The following is a 16,185-nucleotide window of genomic DNA, read 5'->3' as shown; positions in this document are numbered from 1 at the left end:
TTTCCCCATTGCCCTGCCAAAGTATTTACAATACCCACTAATGGTCAAGACTCCCATCTCTTCCTTCATTGTAAGGATTCTAGACTGGGGGGCTCTTTAACCTCAGGAAGTCTGCTTTAGTACCATGACTTGCTGGATCTGGTGCTCCGAAAACCCCAGGCACCATACATCAGCTGCGTCACAGTGATGACCCCATGACTTCTGACCTCAAGCGCCTTCCTTCATGTTCATGACCTCAATGGATCCAGACTCTGTGACCTCAAGCACCTTCCTTCAACTCTGTGCAGTCACGGATCCAGATTCATTGACCTCAGGAACCTTCCTTCACCTCTGTAGCATACATGGATCCAGATTCATTGACCTCAGGAACCTTCCTTCACCTCTGTAGCATACATGGATCCAGATTCATTGACCTCAGGAACCTTCCTTCACCTCTGTAGCATACATGGATCTATGTTCATTGACCTCAGGCACCTTCCTTCACCTCTGTAGCATACATGGATCTATGTTCATTGACCTCAGGAACCTTCCTTCAGCTCTTTGCATACATGGATCCAGATTCATTGACCTCAGGAAGCTTCCTTCACCTCTGTAGCATACAGGGATCCAGATTCATTGACCTCAGGAACCTTCCTTCACCTCTGTAGCATACATGGATCCAGATTCATTGACCTCAGGAACCTTCCTTCAGTTCTTTGCATACATGGATCCAGATTAATTGACCTCAGGAACCTTCCTTCAGCTCTGTAGCTTACATGGATCCATATTCACTGACCTCAGGAACCTTCCTTCAGCTCTTTGCATACATGGATCCAGATTCACTGACCTCAGGAACCTTCCTTCACCTCTGTAGCATACATGGATCCAGATTCATTGACCCCAGGCACCTTCCTTCAGCTCTTTGCATACAGGGATACATATTCATTGTCCTCAGGAACCTTCCTTCAGCTATTTGCATACATGGATCCAGATTAATTGACCTCAGGAACCTTCCTTCAGCTCTGTAGCATACATGGATCTATGTTCATTGACCTCAGACACCTTCCTTCACCTCTGTAGCATACATGGATCCAGATTCATTGACCTCAGGCACCTTCCTTCAGCTCTTTGCATACATGGACCCAGATTCATTGACCTCAGGCACCTTCCTTCAGCTCTGTGCAGACATGGATCCATGTTCATTGACCTCAGGCACCTTCCTTCACCTCTGTTGCATACATGGATCCAGATTCATTGACCTCAGGAACCTTCCTTTAGCTCTTTGCATACATGGATCCAGATTCATTGACCTCAGGAACCTTCCTTCACCTCTGTAGCATACATGGATCTATGTTCATTGACCTCAGTCCTCTTCCTTCAGCTCTGTGCATACGTGGATCCAGATTCACTGACCTCAGGCATCTTCTTTTAGCTCCAGGGCCTCAATGGATCCAGACCACCTAGAACCCTGCAACTTTGCTTCAGATCTGCAGCTAAGTCCTTGTGTCTGACACAACATGGTTTGTATTGTGCACGGACGCTCAGATCTTGCAAAAATCCCAACATCTCGACCTCTCTCCTGTTCTAGGTCAGCCTTGTGCTCGGGTTTGTCATTGACTGGGGACCAGATGGTTCATCTACTCTCCGGCATCAAGGGTGCATGGTCACAAGGACTCCACCCACCCCTGACCCATCACCTGGGACCACTAGGGAGTTAACTCCAGTTAAAGAAGTGGATACCAGTACTGTAATTATAGTAGCGTCAGCTATATGTTATTAGGAAGTGGGCTTGTGCGAGTGGGATCAAGACGTAATGATGTGCACTAAAAAAATACCCTTTATACCAGTTTACCACGGATAGACCTATTGGCATTGTCTGCACTGGTTTGCTTTGGTTGAGTACTTTTTAAACCTGGTGAGTGTCGGGGCAGCTCTGTACTAGTCGATAGCAACTGGCATTACAGGCAAACCATTCTGAATGTTTTCCTTCAGATTTTGCACTTCTCCTACCTTGGCACCCTTAGCAACTAAGTGGTTTGCTAATATAGCTGAGTCAAAGGGTAGTGTGAGGGGCCCTCCTGTCCCCTACCTGTTCTTGCTATGGTGATGGCATTGTGTGTTGTTTGGGGCAGGATCTTCAATAGATGGCAGGGAGAAGTGTTCTATTAATGGGTTCAGAGTGCGAAACCAGAGCTGTGGCAAAGTCAGAGCTGACAAGAGTGGACTGGAAAGGAGAGGTCAGGAGAGAGGGGTCACAATAAGAGACCTGGGGGGAGGGTTCTGGAGTTAAAGGGGTCAAAATATGAGACAAGAAGGGGTCAGGAGAGACGGGTCACAATATGAGACTGGGGGGTTCAGACGTAAAGGGGTCACAATGAGACTAGAGGGAGTTAGGAGTAAAGGGGTCCACAGTATCAGACAGGAGGGGGTTCAGGAGTAAAGGGGTCACAACGAGACTAGAGGGGGGTTCATGAGTAAAGGGGTCAAAATATGAGACAAGAGGGGGTCAGGAGTAAAAGGGGTCGCAATATGAGACTAGAGGGGGTTGAGGAGTAAAGGGGTCACAGTATGAGACTAGAGGGGTTCATGAGTAAAGGGGTCAAAGTACGAGACTAGAGGGGTTTCAGGAGTAAAGGGATCACAGTATGAGACTAGGGGGGATCAGGAGTAAAGGGGACACAATGTGAGACTAGAGGAGGGTCAGGAGTAAAGGGGTCACAATGTGAGACTAGAGGGGTTTAGGAGTAAAGGGGTCACAGTATGAGACTAGAGGGGGTTCAGGAGTAAAGGGGTCACATGTGAAACTAGATGAGTTCAAGAGTAAAGGGGTCATAGTATGAGACTACAGGGTGTTCACGAGTAAAGGGGTCACAATATGAGACTGGGGGGTCTGGAGTTAAAGGGGTCAAAATATGAGACTAGAGGGGGTCAGGAGTAAAGGGGTCACAATATGAGACTGGGGGGTTCAGAAGTAAAGGGGTCACAATGTGAAACTAGATGGGTTCAGGAGTAAAGGGGTCACAGTATGAGACTAGAGGGGGGTTGGGAGTAAAGGGGTCACAATGTGAGACTAGAGGGGTTCAGGAGTACAGGGGTCACAGCATGAGACCAGAGGGGTTCCGGAGTAAAAGGGTCACAGTATGAAACTAGAGGGGGATCAGAAGTAAAGGGGTCACATCATGAGACTAGGGGTTCAGGAGTAAAGATATCACAGTATGAGACTGGGGGGGTCAGGAGTAAAAGGCTCACAATATGAGACAGGAGATGAATCTTCCAAGTTACACTTATATTGTGGGGTGCACAGGCCAGAGAAGGGATGCTCATGTATGCTAGTATTGTGGAGCAGAGACAGGGACACGTCAGCAGGGCATCAGGAGTAGTGAAGTTGGGCCAGTGGGCATGTCTGCCATCCAGGGCAGATATGGGTGCACTGGATTGCCTGGCATCATGGTTTGTGCTGCCAGGAGCAGAGAGGTGGCACAGGCAGAAATGGGCAATGCAGAGATAAAGACAGATTGCGCCAGCCAGAGGCCATTCATCTGCAGGGGAGTGTCGAGCTCCTGCTGTCCGCCTGGCTGGGACCATGAATGGAAAATGTGTCCTGTTCGGTGTCTGCAGCCCAGCAGATCTCTACAAAGCTTCTAATTTAAAAACACTTTTGGCAATCCAACCCTGGGCACACCGCCAGAGCTGGTCTGTGCTTTCAGGAAGTGCCAGCCAGCGACTGAGCAAGGTTCCAAGCACCTTCACTGTACCCTGGCATCAATGTGTGAGCAGTGAGCTATATATGAAGGGCCAATGCCATCACAGGCCCAGCTTCAGTGTCTCAGGGCACCCAGTTTGTGAGCAGTGAGGTGTGTGAAGGTTCTAGATCACCACAGGGTCAGCTTCACTGCCCCCTGGCACCAAGTGTGTGAGCAGTGAGGTGTGTGAAGGTTCTAGGTCACCATAGGGTCAGCTTCACTGTACCCTGGCATCAATGTGTGAACAGTGAGCTATATATGAAGGGCCAATGCCATCACAGGCCCAGCTTCAGTGTCTCAGGGCACCCAGTTTGTGAGCAGTGAGATGTGTGAAGGTTCTAGATCACCACAGGGTCAGCTTCACTGCCCCCTGGCACCAAGTGTGTGAGCAGTGAGGTGTGTGAAGGTTCTAGGTCACCATAGGGTCAGCTTCACTGCCCCCTGGCACCAAGTGTGTGAGCAGTGAGGTGTGTGAAGGTTCTAGGTCACCATAGGGTCAGCTTCACTGCCCCCTGGCACCAAGTGTGTGAGCAGTGAGGTGTGTGACGGGTCCAGGAATTCACAGAGCGAGCTTCATTGAAGCTGCCTGGTACCAAATGTCGAGTTCTGTGGTGTGCGGAAGGTGTGGCACCAAGAGGGCGCTTTTCACTGACCCCGGCATTAACAGGGTAAGCTCTGACACGACTGGAGATGCCAACTCTCCCAAGGCATGCTGAGTAAGTGGTATACTCTAGGGCAAAGGCACGGAAGAAATCACCTGAAGGGGAGGAGTTTCAGATTTGAAACCAATAGGGAGGGATTGACACCTCAGTCACTATGAACAGAATGAACCCACCCCACCCTGCTGCCTGACCACTGGGGGCGGGCTGTACTCCCGCCCAGGTGGAGGCGGCCAGCTGGGCAGGCTGTACCTCTTCCATCCTGCTGGAACAGGGCGGGGCTAGGCAACAGAGGCAGCGTTCTTCTGGTGAGCGTGCAGGGCTGCACGATGGCTCGCCCTGTGGTGAGACTTCCTGCAGACCGTAAGCTCACAGTAGCCAATCAGAGGGCACGCCATAATGATAAGAACAACCACGAGGGCAACAATAATAACAGTAACATCATTAATAATAAGAGTAATAATAACAGTAACAACATTAATAAAAATATTAATAAGAATATTAACATTAATAATAATAGTAGTAACAACATTGACAATATTAATAATAATAACAGTAACAACATTCATATTAAGATTAATAATAAAAATAATAACCACATTAATAATAGTAACACCATTACTATTGACAATAATAATAATAATATTAACATTAATAATAACGTTATGATGATAACAGTAACAATATTCATAATGATAATAAAAACAATAATGCTAATAATGATTATGTAATAATCATAATATTAATAACCACAGTCATATTATAAATAATGATTATAGAAAGCATGAAAACAACAAAACAAGTTAAAAAAGCTCTGAGATGTATGAAAGGATTTCACCGCACGAAGGCGGTCTCAGATCCCTGCTGATGTCAAACACTCCCAGATCACCTATTTGTTACTGAGAGCTCCAGGTACCCCCCTTTCAAACTAAAGCCCTATTGTATGCAGTGCTTAATGTGCGCCGGTGGTTTCTGGGGCTTGGCACTTAAGGCTCAACACTGGCTATAAGGACATTCCACCACATGGTGGTGCTGTCTGTTTGATTTTGAGATGAGCCCAACAAGTGTTCAGTACTTCAATATACATTAACAAGCCATTGCAATGCAATAGGTCTCACATTTGCTTGAGTTAGAGCTATTGGTGATGTAAATGCATAACTGGACCTTACTTGCCACATAATTTGGTCCTCTCTGCCACATAATTCCAGTGGCCTTTCATATAACTAAAGCACTTCCATTTACCCTTTTCCTCTATCTGCAGCAAAAATTGAAAATATTGCCATTATTTATTATATTTAATTATATTATCATTTTAAGAGATGACCTAGACAGAAAGAGCAAGTCATGCTGACTGTTTTTATGGTGGTCCCTTTGTCCTAGGACCATCATGCGGTAAGTTATGGGCAAAAATATTTTGTAAAATGAATGCCCCACAAAGCATTATAGGTGGAGTTTCCGAGTGCAGCAAATATTGTAGTATCTTGTCTGTAATGCTCAGAACAGCCCTTAGAAGGCACCACTATAAAAATATAATTTGGAAGAAACATAGTCATTTAACCATATAGTCAGCCCCTGAAAGGTATAAACACATGAAAAGAGAATGCCAGAAAGAAATTCAGTTTAACCATATTTGTAACCCCTAGAAAGCATAGTGCATTACACATTTTCAGGCCTAGCAGGCCTACTCAATAATATTACAAACAAGGCCCTTAAACACAAACTACTCTCGGCTGTAAAACAAAAGTTCCAGTCATGAGAGTTTGAAAAGTCACTGAATGGTGGGAGAGGTTACTATTTTGGGGTCCTCCAAACCTAGTATGGAGGCCCAGAGATGCCCTCGACAGAAAGAGTGCATCGTGCTGAACGGTTTGTTGGTGGTCCTATTGTTGTAGGACCACCACAGGCAGAGTTATGAGCCAAAATGATTTATAAAAGAACGGCCCTCAAAGCATTGTGGGGCGAGTTTCCTGAGTGCAGTGAATGTTGTAGTTTCACCTCTCCTGCTGCGTTGGGAAAGCTGCGTTGAGGATTTCCGTGTTTTTTGTGTTTAAAATGCGCCACTACTCATGTAAAGCGCTCCTCTGTTTGCGCTAAATGAAACTTCACTACGTAAGTGGTACTCATGTAAAGCGCTCCTCCGATCGAGTTTGCGCTATAAGAAACTTCAAAAAAACTAAATAAAAAAGAACACCCCTCCAGCTTGCAGCATTTGGGCGCAGAGACTACAAATAAACAGCGGCACGCCCAAAAACAAGGAGGAGGAAGAAACAACATACGGTCATGGATCGTGAAGCTGGAGAGGCAAAAGAAAAAAGTAGTGCGCCCAAGCTAAGGTATATGGCCGATCGTGCAATAATCCATGTAACGGAGTCAGTCTCCAAGGAGGTAACCAAGCAGCCTCAAGGCGGGACAAACGTAAAGCATTTACCTACGAAATCAAGGGAATTTTGAAAGGTAGGCCAAGGAACTAATGAAAGTGATGGGCGTGGTGAAAGCCCACAGAAGTAGATTACAGCATGTCGAGGATGCTCGCGGCCTAGGCTCCACCTACAAATAAATGATACCTGCCACCCAAGCTATTCTTATAGCTCCAAGTGACCTGGAAGAGCCCGAAGGGTCACATTTGTAGCAGTTGTGTCGCTTCTGGCATCGGCATAGCTGGCAATGGGTGGTGCAAACTTGAGTGGCCTCCTGAGAAGGTCCCTGGGCTTTACCTTTTTACAAATTAAGCACTGCTTTTATATATAGTTGTTTTTCTGCTAAGGGGCTATGTACAGTGCTCACGTTTGGTTGGCTCTTCATGGCGCTTTCAGATTGGATGAAAAGGGGGGGGGGTATGCACTGGCATGTGTAAGGCTGCATCTGTAGGCAGCAGATAAACCGGTGAGTCTCCCCCCCTGAGGCAGGCAGGCTTCTAGGAGCTAGTGGGTGAAGAGAGGTGCCCTTACCTAGCATACCACCTTCGAACTGAACACTTGGGGAGGCTTGTAGTGAGGTGGAGGGGCATAACGCTAGCCCCTACAGCGAATGGGCCCCAACCTGTGAGGTCAATGAATATCCATGATTTGCAAGAAAATGTAGGGGCCTCTCTTCAAATTCTGCTGGGGGCCCCATCATTTTGTGTTACACCACAGTTGGGCTGAAGTCCTTCCTGAGGTAGCCCGCTGCTCTTCCCCACAGCGCCTGGAGTACAAGGCGCAGGGCTTCAGTGAGGGGTCTTTTTCTGGTCCGCAGTCAGTGCCAGGCTGCTGGGTCGAAGTGGTCAGACTGAGGCAGACCGAAGGAGACGGTGGTCCACTTCTGAGCCTTAGGTGGTCACCCATGGTCTTGCCTGGGAGTCCTGCGGAAGTGGAAATGACGTATGCCAGGCCAGGTGTAGGGGTCCCTTTGACAGCTGGTGTGTTTACAATGGGGGATATCTCTTTAATTCTGTATGGATGAGAGTGAATGCTTAAAGCATCAGTGAGACGTGTTTTTCTTTCTTTTTTTTCAATTTCATATAGCGCCAACTTGGCCTAAATGCATCAGAGCGCTGTATATTAGCACCAGACAACATTACAAAGTTTTTTTTTAATTTGAGCACGAGGAGTTTAAGAGATTTGTCAAAAATCTCAGGATGTTGTATCAGTCGGGACGCCAAACTTGGTTTCTTGCTTCCAAAACTGGACAAAACTAGTCGCTTAGACCACCCCTCGTTCCCAGGAATGAGGTTCAGTAAAGGGGAAAACTGTTCCCTAAAGTCCTGCACTGTTTGAGTGCCCCTCTCATGGGGAGAGGCCCTGGTAGAAATACCTCACCGCCCGGTGGTTCTGAGGGGGAAACAGAAGGAAAGCGCAATCCCATTCGACACGGCTTTTTATGTGAACGTGTGGGATTCTGCAGTGATGACAATGCCCCTTGTGTAGTGCCTAGAAGCAGACCACCCGTAGTTCTAAGCGCTGCATAAAGCCATGCCCATGAAGAGACAGCGTTCATTCGGACCGCACTTACCATTTGTCTGCTCTGGGGTGTCGAGGCAGCGGCTCCAGGTCAGTCATGGGTCACGGCTGCAGGTCCAGCTGAAAAACAGGAGCCGGTCAATTCACAGCCAATACCCAGCTTCATCAATAAATCCAAGCTTTACAATCTGGGCTTCACTCTAATCAGGAGGCAGGCTGGGGGGGGGGGGGACTGGGACCAGGAGAGCGCGCTAAATCCAGCTTAATTTACAGATAAACGAGACAGCTGCAGTCTGACAGCACAGCATTAAGAGACGTCTCAATACCAGGAGTCTGTGTGACATGTCTTCTCACCTACACAACATCCATCAGGCTGAGTGAGTCATTTGATAGACTGAAGACCGCCTTTTGTCTGCAGCATGAAAAAAACGTACTCATTTAAAAGTAAACTGAACAGTACAAATACCGATTTTTTTTTTCTCCAGAAAATGTTGTTTATTCCTTGAAGTTCAGGTTAGGCCACAGACACTGATCTCAAAGCAGCAGCTACAGAAAGTTCACCTCAGACACATCACACACAGTCTGAAGATTGTGAACAGTCACCTTTCTCAGCACGGGGATCACCACAAGACCCCAGACAATACAGAGCTCAGTGGCTATACTCATTCTCTCCTCCCCGGAGGGACCCACATCACTCCACACCTCAAGAAACTTCACTGACTCCTGATTCCGAAGAGATGCCTGCTCAAAACAGTGGCATAACAAAACTTGAGCCCCCCCCTACACAGTACATGGAGGGGTCTCCTCTCCGGACTCACTCAGACGGTCTCAGGCCAGTGTACTGTGCTGTGGGGCCCCCTGGAGCTCAGGGCCCCCTGCACGCCGGGGGCTTTGTTGCGCCACTGGTTCAAGATGCTGACCGCCCTGCATAACGAAGGACCAGCATACATCAACAAATGCATGACCCTTTGACAGACCAGGCACCTGTGGCCCTCCGCCCTCTTTATCGCTGACACCCCTGGCCCCCCTCTGTGGCAACAGCAGAGGACACTTCATCACAACTAGTGGCCAAGGCTTGGAGCGGCCTTCCCTTACACCTCACGGCCACCCCATCGCTCCACGAATTCAGGAAGGGACTCACGACCTGGCTATTCAAATGAGCAGGTTAACAACACAGCAACCTACAATCTCCAGCGCCTTGAAAGTCTCAGAGGTGATCTGCTGCGCTCTATAAATCTTTGATTGATTGATTGAAAATTGCATCTCCTTCTGTGCAGTCCAGCTGGATGTACATTTACACAAACGGACACATTAAGAACCAGCCTGTTAAACATCTACAAAACGCTGCACCAAAGCCTGGTGGGACTGAGGGATGTCACCCCAAGAGCACACCCCTGTCCTCTCAGAACCCAACAGATCAAGACCATCAAAAACAAGTTAGCAAAATATACCACAATCACGTGTCCTCGACCCTTCATCGAAGCCATATAATCGACTAATGGCGCATAAGAACTGAACAGAATCCCCCGGCCACGCAAAGAGCAATCACGTACCTCAACTGTAGGACACCAACACCAAAACCCTGGGCCAAACATATCCATTCACAGATGATGCAGAGATCCTGCACAGAATCCAACACACCGATTCATAGATCCTGCACAGAATCCAACACACCCATTCATAGATCCTCCAGAGATCCTGCACAGAATCCAACACACCCATTCACAGATCCTACAGAGATCCTTTACAGAATCCAACACACCCATTCATAGATCCTACAGAGATCCTGCACAAAATCAAACACACCCATTCATAGATCCTACAGAGATCCTGTACAGAATCCAACACACCCATTCACAGATCCTACAGAGATCCTGTACAGAATCCAACACACCCATTCATAGATCCTACAGAGATCCTGTACAGAATCAAACACACCCATTAATATATCCTATAGAGATCCTGTACAGAATCAAACATATCCATTCACAGATGATGCAGAGATCCTGCACAGAATCCAACACACGCATTCATAGATACTCCAGAGATCCTGTACAGAATCAAACACACCAGTTCATGGAACCTACAGAGATCCTGCACAGAATCCAACACACCCATTCATAGATCCTCCAGAGATCCTGAACAGAATCAAACACACCCGTTCATGGAACCTACAGAGATCCTGCACAGAATCCAACACACCCATTCATAGATCCTCCAGAGATCCTGAACAGAATCAAACACACCCGTTCGTGGAACCTACAGAGATCCTGTACAAAATCCAACACACCCATTCATCGATCCTCCAGAGATCCTGTACAGAATCAAACATGCCCATTCATAGATCCTCCAGAGATCCTGCACAGAATCCAACACACCCATTCACAGATCCTACAGAGATCCTGTACAGAATCAAACACACCAATTCATGGAACCTACAGAGATCCTGCACAGAATCCAACACACCCATTCATAGATCCTACAGAATCAAACACGCCCGTTCATGGAACCTACAGAGATCCTGCACAGAATCCAACACACCCATTCATAGATCCTGCAGAGATCCTGTACAGAATCAAACACGCCCATTCATGGATACTGCAGAGATCCTGCACAGAATCCAACACACCCATTCATGGGTCCTACAGAGATCCTGTACAGAATCAAACATGCACATTCATAGATCCTCTAGAGATCCTGCACATAATCCAACACACCCATTCACAGATCCTACAGAGATCCTGTACAGAATCCAACACACCCATTCATAGATCCTACAGCGATCCTGCACAAAATCAAACACACCCATTCATAGATCCTACAGAGATCCTGTACAGAATCAAACACACCCATTAATATATCCTATAGAGATCCTGTACAGAATCAAACACATCCATTCACAGACCCTACAGAGATCTTGCACAGAATTTAAAACACCAATTCATAGATCCTACAGAGATCATGTACAGAATCAAAAACGCCAATTCATAGATCCTACAGAGATCATGTACAGAATCAAAAACACCAATTCATAGATCCTTCAGAGATCATGTACAGAATCAAAAACACCCATTCATAGATACTACAGAGATCCTGTACAGAATCCAACACACTCATTCATAGATCCTACAAAGATCCTGTGCAGAACCAAACACACACATTCATGGATCCTACAGAGATCCTGCACAGAGTCAAACACACACATTCATTGATCCTAGAGAAATCCTGAACAGAATCAAACACACCCATTCATGGATCCTACAGAGCTCCTGTACAAAATATAACACACCCATTCATAGATCCTACAAAGATCCTGTGCAGAACCAAACACACCCATTCATGGATCCTACAGAGAGCCTGCACAGAATCCAACACACCCATTCACGGATCCTACAGAGATCCTGTACAAAATCAAACACACCCATTCATGGATCCTACAGAAATCCTGCACAGAATCCAACACACCCATTCATGGATCCTACAGAGATCCTTACAGAATCAAACACACCCATTCATGGATCCTAGAGATCCTGCACAGAATCAAACACACCCATTAATAGATCCTAAAGAGATCCTTTACAGAATCAAACACACCCATTCACATACCCTACAGAGATCCTGTACAGAATCAAACACACCCATTCATGGATCCTACAGATGTCCTGCACAGAATCAAACACACACCATTCATGGATCCTACAGATGTACTGCACAGAATCAAACACACACCATTCATAGATCCTAAAGAGATCTTGTACAGAATCAAAGAAATACATTCATAGATCCTAAAGTGATCCTGTAGAAAATCAAAGAAATCCATTCACAGACGCAACAGATTTCCTGCACAGAATCAAACACACATATCCACACATCCTACAGAGATCCTGCTGTATAGATTCAGACACATTCTATAGAACTTTTTTACACAATAAAGAGGCAGCACACAAACTAAAGTTTGCAAAGGAGATCAATGAAGTTCACAACGTTGGTCAGAAGGTTTTCTCATCCTTTAAACTCTTTTTCCTTCTTTATACATCAACAAAGGCGCAGCCAGCGCGTTTCACCCAAAAAGGGGCTTCATCAGGGCATAATCTCTACGAATGCTCACGTTTCAGACAGAAGTCTTATTGCAGTAAGTGCGAGCAAAACAGCAGCCATCTATTAGGATCACTCGTAAATGTATGAACCTTGTGTTGTCCAGGATCCAAAGTCCATGAAGTTTTTAAAAAATGGTGCTCACGGAGCCTAAGTATGAAGATTTCAGAAATACCTGAGTACTCCAAGCCGTGTTTGGCAGAGCTCTGCTTTTGACTTTGGGTGGAGACACTTTGCCGAACACGGGTTGGACTACCACGATATTTCTGTTTTATCCATTTAATGTTGGGCATTTGGTAGCTGTCACATAGAGGTGGGCAGCAGGACAACATACTTTATGGAAACTACAGGTGGTGCGGTATAGTGTTCCCTAGTGACCACTTGTGGTTTTTTGTACATTCTATAAAGCCCATTCACCACAAAACAACCATGCAACACAACATAGGGGGCAGCAGGATCTTGTGTAACAAAACTCGATAACCACAGACCCCCTCGACCCCAGTCACAAGAACCCTGGAGCTGTGCAGGGCGCTGGTCCCACAGAGATGCTTCAACGACACCTCACAACTGGTGGTCAAGTACTCAGGGGATACTGTGCGCAAGACCCAAAAATACCTGGAAAACACTGACTGCCTCTTCCTCAGCACTCACTCCTAGCTCTCGCTGGAAATCACTTACACATTCAAGCTTTACAATACATAGCTTCATTTATATGTCTTTTGTCGTTTTATATTATAGTTATTTATATTATTCTATTTAAATGATAACATATTAATAAGAACAAAATAATAAGAACAATAATTATAAAACACACATGCCCGGTGCTGCAAGAGCTAATAATAACAATGATAATAAAATATAATAATAATAATTACAATACTAACGATAATAATAATTAAATAATGATGACAATACTAACGATAATAATAATGATACTGATAATAGCAATAATAACGATAACAGTAATAACAATAACAATAACAATAATAATAATACCAACAATAACACGAATTAGAATAATAACACTAATAACAACACATATTAATAATAGTAATAATAATAATGATAATAATAATAAAACACATGGTGCTGGTGGTATAAGAGAACGATAATATTAATGATACTACTACTAATAATAGAGTGATAACAACAATAATAATAACAACAACACTTTCCACATTAATATTATTAATAATAATAATAATAATATTAATAATAATAATAATACACACGTGGTCCCGGTGGTATAAGAGATAAATATAATAATACTACTAGTAATAATAGTAATACTACTACTAATAACAATAACAGTGCACACAGGGTCCCGGTGCTTTGAGAGATCATGATAATACTACTAATAATACTAAGAGTAATAATAGTAATGCTACTAATAATAATAACAATTATTTATCACATTAATAATAATAATAATAATACACACATGGTTCCGGTGATATAAGAGATAAGTATAATATTATGACTAGTAATAATAGTAATACTACTACTAATAACAACAATAACAGCGCACACAGGGTCCCGGTGCTTTTAGAGATCATGATAATACTACTAATAATACTACTAGTAATAATAGTAATACTACTATTAATATTAATAACAACAATAACAGCACACACAGGGTCCTGGTGCTTTGAGAGATCATGATAATACTACTAATAATACTACAAGTAATAATAGTAATACTACTACTAATATTAATAACAACAATAACAGCGCACACAGGGCCCCGGTGCTTTGAGAGATCATGATAATAATACTAAAAATACTACTAGTAATGATAGTAATGCTACTACTACTAATAATAACAACAATAACAGCACACACAGGGTCCTGGTGCTTTGAGAGATCATGATAATACTACTAATAATACTACTAGTAATAATAGTAATACTACTACTAATATTAATAACAACAATAACAGCGCACACAGGGTCCCGGTGCTTTGAGAGATCATGATAATACTACTAATAATACTACTAGTAATAATAGTAATACTACTACTAATATTAATAACAACAATAACAGCGCACACAGGACCCCAGTGCTTTGAGAGATCATGATAATACTACTAATAATACTACTAGTAATAATAGTAATACTACTACTAATATTGATAACAACAATAACAGCGCACACAGGGCCCCGGTGCTTTGAGAGATCATGATAATACTACTAATAATACTAAGAGTAATAATAGTAATACTACTACTAATAACAACAACAATAACAGCGCACACAGGGCCCCGGTGCTTTGAGAGATCACGATAATAATACTAATAATACTACTAGTAATAATAGTAATACTACCACTAATATTAATAACAACAATAACGGCGCACACAGGGTCCCGGTGCTTTGAGAGATCATGATAATACTACTAATAATACTACTAGTAATAATAGTAATACTACTACTAATATTAATAACAACAATAACAGCGCACACAGGGCCCCGGTGCTTTGAGAGATCCTGATAATACTACCAATAATACTACTAGTAATAATAGTAATACTACTACTAATATTGATAACAATAACAGCGCACACAGGGCCCCGGTGCTTTGAGATATCATGATAATACTACTAATAATACTAAGAGTAATAATAGTAATACTACTACTAATAACAACAACAATAACAGCGCACTCAGGGCCCCGGTGCTTTGAGAGATCATGATAATACTACTAATAATACTAAGAGTAATAATAGTAATGCTACTAATAATAATAACAATTATTTATCACATTAATAATAATAATAATAATACACACGTGGTCCCGGTGGTATAAGAGATAAGTATAATAATACGACTAGTAATAATAGTAATACTACTACTAATAACAACAACAATAACAGTGCACACAGGGTCCCGGTGCTTTCAGAGATCATGATAATACTACTAATAATACTACTAGCAATAATAGTAATACTACTACTAATATTAATAACAACAATAACAGCGCACACAGGGCCCCGGTGCTTTGAGAGATCATGATAATAATACTAAAAATACTACTAGTAATAATAGTAATGCTACTACTACTAATATTAATAACAACAATAACAGCACACACAGGGTCCTGGTGCTTTGAGAGATCATGATAATACTACTAATAATACTACTAGTAATAATAGTAATACTACTACTACAAATAATAACAACAATAACAGCGCACACAGGGCCCCAGTGCTTTGAGAGATCATGATAATACTACTAATAATACTACTAGTAATAATAGTAATACTACTACTAATATTGATAACAACAATAACAGCGCACACAGGGTCCCGGTGCTTTGAGAGATCATGATAATAATACTAATAATACTACTAGTAATAATAGTAATACTACTACTAATATTAATAACAACAATAACAGCGCACACAGGGTCCCGGTGCTTTGAGAGATCATGATAATACCACTAATAATACTACTAGTAATAATAGTAATACCTCTACTAATATTGATAACAATAACAGGGCACACAGGGCCCCGGTGCTTTGAGAGATCATGATAATACTACTAATAATACTACTAGTAATAATAGTAATACTACTACTAATAACAACAACAACAATAACAGCGCACACAGGGCCCCGGTGCTTTGAGAGATCATGATAATACTACTAATAATACTATTAGTAATAATAGTAATACTACTACTAATAACAAAAATAATAACAGCGCAAACAGGGCCCCGGTGCTTTGAGAGATCATGATAATACTACTAATAATACTACTAGTAATAATAGT

At 43.3% G+C, this 16,185-nt stretch overlaps 1 protein-coding gene across 2 annotated transcripts in view; it reads right to left on the bottom strand.

Annotated features, from left to right (window-relative positions):
* Window positions 1-16,185, bottom strand: part of PLXNB1 (plexin B1) — a 363,371-nt gene that overhangs the window by 211,201 nt on the left and 135,985 nt on the right. For both annotated transcript variants that reach the window (XM_069206118.1, XM_069206119.1), the window contains exon 2: window positions 8,372-8,439. The gene's annotated coding sequence lies outside the window, so the exon portion shown is untranslated. The remainder of the gene's footprint in view (window positions 1-8,371; window positions 8,440-16,185) is intronic.

The sequence above is a fragment of the Pleurodeles waltl genome, chromosome 9, assembly GCF_031143425.1.
Source record: "Pleurodeles waltl isolate 20211129_DDA chromosome 9, aPleWal1.hap1.20221129, whole genome shotgun sequence".
Taxonomy (NCBI): Eukaryota; Metazoa; Chordata; class Amphibia; order Caudata; family Salamandridae; genus Pleurodeles; species Pleurodeles waltl.
The sequence above is the reverse complement of the archived record's forward strand: the minus strand, read 5'-3'. Positions and strand labels throughout refer to the sequence as shown.